Source organism: Bidens hawaiensis, unplaced genomic scaffold, assembly GCF_021521415.1.
Source record: "Bidens hawaiensis isolate Kalapana, Puna unplaced genomic scaffold, B.hawaiensis_p1.1 tig00037245_1, whole genome shotgun sequence".
NCBI classification, from domain to species: domain Eukaryota; kingdom Viridiplantae; phylum Streptophyta; class Magnoliopsida; order Asterales; family Asteraceae; genus Bidens; species Bidens hawaiensis.
Genome location: NW_027505470.1, coordinates 77,501 through 86,719, shown reverse-complemented (window position 1 = coordinate 86,719; position 9,219 = coordinate 77,501). Strand labels below are relative to the sequence as shown.

The 9,219-nt window shown below is 31.5% G+C and overlaps 1 pseudogene; it reads left to right on the top strand.

Moving 5' to 3' along the window:
• The first annotated feature begins 7,640 nt into the window (after positions 1-7,640).
• Positions 7,641-9,219, top strand: part of LOC143613392 (putative mitochondrial protein AtMg00530 pseudogene) — a 2,605-nt pseudogene continuing 1,026 nt past the window's right edge.

Below are 9,219 nucleotides of genomic sequence, written 5' to 3'. Positions count from 1 at the left end.
TGATTCAAGAGAAACAATTAAGCACGTAAAGAACACACAAGAGATGCTTCAAAACACACATATATTACATCGGGTGCTTAAGCACAAACTTACACAAACGATCTCGTTCAACAAGGTCTGATGATATTTCTCCATAGTTGTTAATGCATGATGTGCGAGATTAGTTAGTTTTTGGTACCCAGTCCATAGTAGTGCTGGGTAGGCCTGATTTATCTAAGCGTGTCACAGGTTTCCATGACATGTCTTCCAAATTTGTTTTGGTCCAGAGGCCGATTTGGTTCTCGGGACCGAAACCGAGTTTCTATTACGTTTCTGAAACATATTACGCTTGGTCTGATGAGAGCTTAACCTGTCAGCCTTGTTTCTTTTCCAATCATCATCAGAGGGACTTGCCTCATAATACCTTGATTTATTGGCAGTGTACTTGTAGAAGGTATTTCGAGGCACATTCCTCTGATTATATCCATAATAAGGAACATATGGAAGGTGTGGACAATTTCTTGCAATATAACCAGAATTATCACAGTTAAAACATGTTTGACGTTTAACATAAAATTCATTGTGGTCTACTCCTGGTCTTGGTACGTTGTGTGAGCTAGTTTGTCTAGCTTTGTACCTAACACTTGACTTAGCACTTGATTTATCACAATTGTGAACGCGTGGGATTTCTTCCTTAACAAACTTAGGTGACAAATGTTTACCAGAACTTTTATCAAATTTATTCAAAAACACACCACAAGATTTAAAGGTTTTAGAAGAATTAACCACACAATTGTCTTTGCTATTAAAAACAAAGCCCACACAAACATTTGAAGTAAAAGAATCCAAAACTTGCAAATTTAAATTAGCATTAGAGTTAATGTCTTTATTGTTTAAAACAGGTAAATCATCATCCTCATCAGTCCAATATTCAACAATTACTTCATCTACACATGTAGTAAACACATTAGTATCATTCACCATTGAGGTTGATTCAGTAGCTTTTACTGAACCAGGAGCACCTTTGCCATTTTCAGTTGGTTTACCATACTGCATAAACTTTTCCATTTCTTACTCTTCTTTGGTAAGAGGAAGTCCAGTGTAATTGTCAGTATACGGAGCGGGAACTACACTATACCCAATCCCCTCACCCTTGTTTTCTTTCCATTTTAATTGTTTTTCAATCATGGACTTAACAACAGCACTAGAGGCATCAAATTTCTTAAAATCGAATATAGCATTTTCAACTTTATTAGTTAACTTAGCGATCTCGAACTTAGAAGCTTCTAACTCGGTGGTTAATTCAGCAATTTTCTGTTTAGCATCTAAGTGGTGACAACATTTTATGCTAAAGTCCGATTGATGTTTAGAGAAATCCTTTTGTTGTGCCTCTAGTTTTTCTTTTAAAGCCTTTTTGTGGGACTAATCTAAACCATGTAATATGAGATAAATTGTATTAATAATGATCTCTTAACCCGTTTTTCCAGGGATTCAGTCCATAATTTGGAAGTTTATTATGTGTTACTTCGTAATCAAATATCCCTTGTCTTCCAAAAAAATCCTTTATTTCATTCTTAAGAAAAAAAGATGGTCCATTATACTGAAGAATAGATCTTAACTTATTGAAGTGAATAACCTGGGTTTGTGATAATTTTAAAAATACATATTTTTGTGACAAGTAAGATAACTCAAAACAAAATATGTGACTTCCCCTTACTATTTCTAAGATTAGCAAAAGCCTTTTTTATATTGATAGTCGAAATAAAGTCCATTTCATTTTATTTTTCTTTTCTTGATTCGTTTCGCTATTGTCAATGTATTTCTTAATAATTTTCTTTTGTTGATTCCATAAAAGGTTGTAGAGCGATTCTGCACATATTAATGATACATACTTGCCCTACACCGCCTAATACACAAGTCGTTCCGCAACAGCCTACTCCTTGGGCTTAACCTGATGCCCCTACTACCCGTGCTTGCTACCATTCAGGAGATTCTAATCCTCTCAGCAATACGTGCTCACAGATTATCCATGTCAATCAAGTTCAAACTATAGTCATTACTTATCAAGTCCAAACCTATCAATCCCACTTCCTACAAGTTCCCCTCTTCAAGAAAGATCACTCCTACTTAACCCAAACTTATCAAGTTCCGTACCCGCAAGCTCAAGTTTACCAAGCCTATTCTAACCAATCAACCCTCTTGCAAGTCGTTTGAGCTCTAGTTACCCAAGTGATGCCGGATAAATCTACCACGACTGCTCAAGCACTCATGGATCCAATCACCCAAGACGCTTAAGTCCCAACGTTTCAAGTCAAGCGCAACTGAATATTTAAGATACTAGGAGACTTTGCCGCTCGTCGTATTCTATCTTACTTGAATTTGGCTTTTTGCTTTGTATCGACTATTTAATAAATTTTGAATTAACGTTTTTATGATTTATTGAAGTATTAACTAAGATTTTGTATTATTATGCCGCTAGAGTAAAGTTTAAAATTATCGAATGGTGGTTTTAGAAAATTCCCCATTTTTAAGTATCCAAACTATAAACTTTTGTCTATTTAAAGACGTCTCACTTAAAACTCCTTTCCATAAAGGATTTCTATTCTTAAAAAAATATATATATATTCAAACTTTTTGTAAACCCACACGATTAGACAAATCATGTGGACCATCCGACGATCTAAATAATTATGGTCCGGAACATAATTATCAAAGTCCTCGCATGGAAATCATAATTTGTACGATTGTGTGTCATATATAGAATCGAAAGTAGTTGGGATAACGGTACGAACGCAAAGAATATAAGGACATGGTGGATACGCCGCTGATACATCCTATATATAAGTGTTCTTATCGGATTATCATTTGCAGCGTTGTTTTGACTATTCAAGTTTCTATGCTTTGATAAATTTTTAAAATTTCTATTTAAGATTTTTCTTTTCCTCCAAATTTAATGCCGTTGTTATAGTATTCTTTAATTTCGAGACGAAATTCCCTAAAGTAGGGTAGACTGTAACAACTTAGGTTTTTCAAATTAATATTCTATATTAAATACCCGACCTGCTTCCATGTTCGAGTTAATTTTACCAATAAAAATATCGTGTCTATCGAGTTGATTATTTATATTAATATTATTATATATTATATGTTTAATATATATAAACAACTTTCAAGATTATGCAATTTTAACCCAAACTAGAATTATTAGCCTTTTATGCTCCCACTTTCAAATTTCAGGGTCTAATTAGCAAATTTTTCAAATATATTATAACCCAAATCTTGCTAACCCGTATCCATGTTCGTATCCTTAACCCGTTGACCCGTTTGATTTCTTGGTTCTTAATTCTCGTCTAAATCATAGTAATTGAATCTTTTGAGATGTTATTCTTTCCGTTTACAGCTTACCGACACTCCTTAATTGGTAAAATCGATCAAATTGATACACATTGCTTAAATAAACAGACAGACCTAAACCCGTTTTATATTATACATGTAATCATGCATCAAAATTCAATTAAACTTGCAGTATTTATCCTTATACCGGCGCATATCTAACCCCTATTTTTAATTAAACCATCTTCTTCGTTTCAGTGGTGTTCTTGATCCATCCTTGGCCGACAATAGCATATTCAAGTAGACCAGTTTTTGGCCATCGTTAGAGGTAATTAAAACATGTTTTGGATTTGTTTTTATTAGCTAATTAAAATCCCTAACATTAATTGAATCATGTAACAGATTTATCAATTATGATTTCTAGAGTTTGTTATATTGATTATCCTTTCTTCTGTTTGTTTATTATTTCGGTTTTCGGATTTTTATCATCTGCCCAGCCAGATCAGTTGGCTGGGTGGTCATGTTAATAACATTGAGCCGGCCATGGCGCGGGTTCGAGCTCCGGCCATGGCAGATTACTTTTTTATTTTTGTTTTTTTTTAAGTTTAAAAGGTTTATTAATTTAATATAGTTAACATTATATATAATTAAATAAACGTTATACTATTAAAACCGACATATAAACCGATCTTTTTCTGAACTTTGGTTAAACGTCATATATATATGTATATTTATATCTATATGTTATGTATGTAATAGATTATTAAATGTTTCAATATTTAAAAAGAATTTAATTTTATATAGATATTTAAAATTTATTGATTTACATATTGAAATATATAAATTCAAGTATTTTATAGAAGATTATAGTTATTCAAATATTATTATTTATTATTTATTCATTATTATTTACGACATTTACTTATCAAGAAATCTTTATTTATAATGAAAATATATATATACACATTAAACATATTTCTAATTTAAAATGAACATTTAAAAAAAATCTCTTATTATAATCTATAAAAATCTTTATAAACATTTATTTAAGTATTTTTATGTAATTTATATAATTAAATCAAACTATTTATGTAAAATTTTGATAATGAAATTTATATTAAATCAATGAGATAAATAGCTTAGTTAGATTACTTCGATCATCAATTCCCGAGTCTCAATCTAGTTTTAGTTTCTTTATACGATCCATATTTATTTCCTCAAGTATTCTTTATTAGGACTTCTCGTCGTTATCATTCCCGAAGAGCTTCGTTTACCTAATCATTATCTCTTGCTTATTTACTAAGGTGAGTAATCACTCCCCTATTTTACTAATTTTTAAACCTTTTTGGGGACATGTGCGTATCTTATATTTAACTATTATTTAGTACTCAAAACCGCAATTGTTAATCCTTGTGTGTATATCGATTTATGCCTAACTCGTTATTTGCTTGCTTTATTTGAACGCTATTTGCTTACTTCGGTAACCGATGTCCATTTTTGTGGCAACGGTTTAGTCTTTGCTTGGTAACCAATGTCCATTTATATGGATTGGTTGAGCCCTTTCTTTATGGTTTGATTGATTGTGTATGTGTTATGGTTTAACTGCTTATCTCCCAGGAACAGTTTGCATCTTTCTTTATTTATTATATAATATTATTGTAGTGTCTGAAACTGGTATTTTACTCACTCAACATGTGTTGTTGACAAAATTCTATTTTATATGCATATGCAGGTTATCGTTAAAATTTAATGCAGGTTGATGAAGACTAAGTGAAAAATTTAAGTTAGAAATATAATTGATCAAGTCATTTGTAATATAAGTTGTATCATTGTATGATTATGGATTATGTACTTGTTTGTATCTGATTTATTTGAAAACTTAATTTAATATATAGATATTGTCATTTAAATATTGTATGATATTACCTTGAGAGTTGTGCAATCAGTTCACGCCCCGGCATTTCCGCCGTAGGTTTGGGCGTGACATGAAATTTTATCGGAAAGTAATAGTTTAGACATGTTGCATGAGTCGAAGCGATTACTCTCGCATCATGAAGGATCTCAGAGATGCTACTTATGTTATTGGCATCGAAATTCACCGAAACACACACAAAGGGATCTTAAGATTATCTCAAAGGGCCTACATTGATCGTGTCGTTAAATATTATAACATGCAATATTGTAACCCAACTGCAGCTCCAATAGATAAAGGGGACGTTTTCTGTTCATTCCAATGTCCGAAAACAGAGGTCAAGAAGGAGCAAATGAGAATGATACCTTATGCGTCAGTAGTCGGGAGCCTTATATACGCTCAAGGTCTTGCTCGCCTGGATATTGCTTATATTTCTGGAATGTTAGGTCGTTATCAGACTAATTCTGGCCTTGAACACTAGAAAGCAACTAAGAAGATGCTTCGATATCTGTAAGGACGAAAGATTACAAACTGACTTATAGAAGAAGTGGTAGACTATTCTGATTCTAACTTTTCTAAATGCAAAGATGACAAGAAGTTCACTTCGGGATAGATCTTTAGTTAACAGACGGACCCATCTCATAGAGAAGTCATAAACAATAGTTAATAATAAGTTACACTATGATGGCATAATATATAGTTATGATGGCATTATATAGTTGTTTATAATGCAACCTATCATGGAAAGTTTCTTAAAAGTAGGATCTCTGGACTCAAAATAGTCAATTCCATTTATAGACCATTGAAGCTTTATTATGATAATTTAGCTGTCGTTAGTTTCTCGAGACAGTTCGACTGGAGCTGGTTTATATCTTGTTACAAAGCATTTATTCATGTGTGAACGAGTTTAAGAAAACAAACTTTGTATTGAGTATATTAGTAGAAATAATATGCTTGTTGATCCAATGATTAAAGGTCTCCCACCTAAAGTTATTGAAGAACATGTTTTTAATATGAGAATTACTGAAAACCTTATTTAATTGAATATTATACTTACTTGAGTTTTTTTATTTAATGAAATTTCCTCAGTTTTGATTTCGTATGCCTCTAAATATATTCTGCATACGTAATGACATATAGAAAAATTAGTATACAAATCAAATATTTGAAGGGCTTACTTATAAATTTTTATCATAACTACTTAAGTTTTAAACAAGGACTGCAATATGATTAATAGGGGTCTTGAGCTAATGTTCAATTCAATAATTGTATTTCTATGCTCCAGTTTGAGTTTAAAACTAAAATGAGTGTTAAAATCTGCAAACTAATCTAATACTCATAATGAATGATTATTCGGCCAACTGGGAGAATGTTATAATATATATACATATACATATATATATATATTTATTTATTTATATGTGTGTGGGTGAGATCAAAAGATAACTCCTTTTAAAGAGAGAACTAGAAACTAATAAAGAATTTTATTTATTTATTTTTTCATATTTTTTGATTTCTTTTTGTTTCCTCCTTCTAACAAGTAGGTATTGTTTCTAAAAAAACACATGTCAATGTATTACATATATGCAATAATATGTATTTTATATATACAATAGTGTTTTATTGCATATAGTACAACATAATTGCATTATACAATTCACACTAATGAATATTTGCAAATACAACACTATTTACCGTATACAATACACACTAATGAATATATGTAATACAACACTAATGCACATATGCACTATATCGATGTTTTTTTTTTATTTTTGTATATAATATAACACTATTCTATTGCAAATATACAATACAAACAACTACATATATGCTATTCAACACTATTCACATATCAAAGTACACACTATTACATATATACATAATAAAAAAAGTCGACATGTTGCATATATGCATTACAACGAGTTTTTTTTATATTTTTAAATTTTTTTTATTTTTATATTTTTTGTCGTGAATAATAACAGCATATAAGAAGGATAAAAGAAAAAAAAAATAAAAAATATATTTTTATTAGTTCTCTAGTTCCCTCTCTAAGAAGGATTTCTCTCTTGATCATTTCCCTATACATATATATGTGTGTGTGTGTGTATTTATAAATTTATATATGAACATCATTATCATTTATATAATAATAGATCAAAATAATTTAATTATACCTCATTATTATATTAGTTAGGTAATTGTTAATGACCATATTACTTGGTAATCAAGGGTTTCCCCTTAGGTGTATATAATATACGGATAGATAAATTAACATCATAACATATCCCTAAGCACACACAAACAACATCTCTCTCTCTCTCTCTCTCTCTCTCCATATATTTGGTTTTCTAAAGAGCCATAATCCCCATCATTAATATACATCCTAAAAGGGAACTCGACCAAGCTGACAATTATGTCATCTGGATCATTCTCATTAGTCGTTGCTTCTCTCTCTGCTGTAATAGGTATGTTTTAGTTATAGGTTTGTCATATTCTTCATGTCTTCCATTACCAACGTGAAGAACTAATCAACATCCTCATCTGAATCCTCACATGTGTTGTGGGAGAGAGTCTAATGGCAGTTATGGGAGATGAAAGATCGATAGTATTAGTTTTTTAATTAAAAATACTAAAAGATATAAAAGAACCCAAATAGGTAAATAATTTTAAAAGTACACCAAGTAGGTAAATACTTTTTGTATTTACATCTGTTAGGAAAAAAACTCGTTGAAGATCAATAATGTCGACCAATGGCAGTATTAACGATATGCTATAATACTAAAAGTTATTCATAAATTGTCGGGTCTCATGAATTGATACAGAAAATGTTTATTTCTACATGGAAAACATTGTCCACACATGAGTATAAGAAAGGGCGCGGAAGTTAAAACAATACCGGTAATAAAATGGATCACAACAACAATAATTAAAGCAATAGAGGACACACTTTTAAACATACGGGTGAAGCGGAAAATAAGAATGAAGCTGAAAACAAGAATGTAGTGGAGCTTATGAGAATGAAATGAAGGTATGTTATTTACATATAATTAAACTATAATTTAACATACTAATGAGTGTTGTTGTTATACGCAAGAAAAAAGGGGTAAATTTAAACTAATATAATAATTATAAATGCAAAAAACTGTTAGTTTATGATGAGATAAAAAATTGTACGTTCCGATAAATAAAAGAGTAAAGTGTCAAAATCGTTCTTTTGGTTTGGTTAATTATGCGATTTTTGTCCAAACACCGTTTTTTTTGCAATTGAACCATCGAGATTTCCCACTTCTTGCGAATTACGTCCAAATCGTTATCTCCGTTAAATTTCATCGTTAACTCATGGGTAACTATCACCATGCAACACCACTGCTGGTCTGATTTTAGGGTTTGCTTCACTCAATTTCTAGGGTTTCAGAAAGGGGCTGCTACATCTATCTTTCTTCTCCATCAATGCCGAACAACAGCATAGGTGTCGACACAAACAGAACTCCAACCTCGTTTCCTCTTCCAAAAACTCTAACAAACCGATCTTTGGTTTAAATCCGAGTTACGACACAGTGATTAGGAAAAGTGTTACGAAGGAAAAGGAAAATGGAAGTAGGTGTTTGACGTAAAGGTTAGGGAGTTGGGGGTTTGTTGCAGCTTTAACATAGAAGAAGAAGAAGAAGAAGAGAGAGAGGATGTTAGTGAAAAGAATATAAAAACCATTAAATAATCTAAAAAGACGCTTTTGTTTTCTCGCTCCTTGCTTGCGGAGCGGTATACCGAAAAAATATAGGATTTGAATCGATGACTTAAGCCCTTGCGCTATTCCCCCTGATCGCATCGTAGATAGCAGTCAGAGTCAGTACGCTTTCTATTCTCTTTATATTATATATGAAAATAGATAAGAAAGGAGGGCTGCCGAGGCCTGGAACTTCTCCGAGAGGTTCCTTTTGATACTCTGCGCACAGAAGCGATATCGAACATCACTTATTGTCATTTCTCAATTA